The sequence below is a fragment of the Etheostoma spectabile genome, chromosome 13 (genome assembly GCF_008692095.1).
Source record: "Etheostoma spectabile isolate EspeVRDwgs_2016 chromosome 13, UIUC_Espe_1.0, whole genome shotgun sequence".
NCBI classification, from domain to species: Eukaryota; Metazoa; Chordata; class Actinopteri; order Perciformes; family Percidae; genus Etheostoma; species Etheostoma spectabile.
Window position 1 is genome coordinate 8,420,469 of NC_045745.1, and position 1,749 is coordinate 8,422,217.

Genomic DNA, 1,749 nt, shown 5'->3' on the forward strand with positions numbered 1-1,749 from the left:
ACCAGCACCAGAACTGGCACCAGCACCAGAACCAGAACCAGGACCTGGTTAGCCCTGGTGGAAAAGACAGACCAGTGCTGCGAGACAGTTCAGTCAGGGGTTTGTAACTATGATGCTACAGAGGAAGATATCAAACCAGCCCAATTTCAAACAAAAGGACGCTTTTGGATTAAGATTGGATTCAGATTAAATAATCTTCTGAGAAAGGAGCTACTGCAATGAGCTACTACAGGAAGGACTGAGTGAAACACTGACAAATAAAGCAGTGAAAAGAGTGGGAGACTATGAAATTTATTGAAATTAATGTATTAAGTTAATTGCAATTTTGCAGGCTTTTGCAATAAGGTGAACAACCCCAAAAATCAAAACCCTTGAACCCTTGCATTGTAATTAAATCAAATTTATTTTGAATCACATCGTAAGCCCAAGAACTCAGATTTAATCAAAAAGTGATTTTTTTTTTTTAAGATGCCTAAAGATTTTGCTGCTTTGATCTGCTATCATCATGTTTTTGATTACACATTTAGTCAGAAGGGCCAAAAGGTAGCAGTGTATAATTGGTTGAAGGTTGGGGCAATAACTTCAAGTTTTAAGGGATTTCATAGGCTCACGTCACATCTACGTCTTCCAGCTCGGTTGGAGGCTGCGCAGTAACGCTCAGCATCACCGGGAAAGAGCTTCTAGTGGACTTCACTGGTCCAGAACAACGGGACCTGTTGGTCCACTTCTTTAACTGTCTATGCTTCTAATAGACTTCACTGGTCCAGAACAACGGGACCTGTTGGTCCACTTCTTTAACTGGCCTATGCTTCTTAATAGACTTGCACTTCAGAACAACGGGACCGGTTTGGTCACTTCTGTAACGTCATGGCTTCATATGGACTTTCCTGGTCCAAACAACGGACCTGTTGGTCCATTCTTTTAACTGTCTATTCTTCTAATCGGACTTCACATGGTCCAAAACAACGGGAGCCTGTTGGTCCACTTCTTTAACTGTCTTGCTTCCTAATGTACTTGCACTAGGTCCATAACAACGTGACCTGTTGGTCCTTCTTTAACGTCTATGCCGTCTAATGAGACTCACTGTCCAGAACAACGGGACCTGTTGGTCCACTTCTTTAACTGTCTATGCTTGTATCATGTGGACACACCAACAGTTTTGTTATTACTTGTAATTCCTCATGGGGGCAACAGAAACTCGGCTCTGTAGCTTTAAGCTTGTTAAAGGTAACCATCGAGTTTCAAACTGCTTTAGTGTCTTGTTTCGATTTAAGACCATTTGAGGATGATGGGAGGACATTTCTCTCATCATTAAAACTAAAGTTAGGCTTTGCTGTCATCACATGTCCACTCATTTTAAGAAGAGAGATTGAACTGAGAGCCTGGTTGTGAATGAGAGGAAGCATTATTTTTTGATTGTTTTACAGCGGTTACGTTCCAAAGCACATAAATAACCTGGGGAGACAGAAGCTCTTCAGTTTAATTTCTTACTTACAGTAAATAGTATGCAGATTTTAGACAAAAAAATGTAGATTAAACATGCAGGCAGTGTGTGTACCACTGCAGGTGTTACAGCCCTCGTACCATTGTGTTGCTTTTTGGGTAGAAAATGTCTTTGTGTGTCTGCCAGCGCTGCAGTGACACAAAACTGGGTGAAAATCAGCAAAGTTTACCTTTTAAATGGGGACATGTTGCACTTTAATTCGGATAGTTTCTGCCCAAACTTTACTTTATTTGTACTACCTTTAA

The 1,749-nt window shown here is 40.9% G+C and overlaps 1 protein-coding gene across 1 annotated transcript in view; it reads right to left on the minus strand.

The window, feature by feature from the left end:
* The window catches only part of grk6 (G protein-coupled receptor kinase 6), a gene marked incomplete at its 3' end in the record, with an annotated part of 106,977 nt that overhangs the window by 24,248 nt on the left and 80,980 nt on the right, over nt 1-1,749 (minus strand).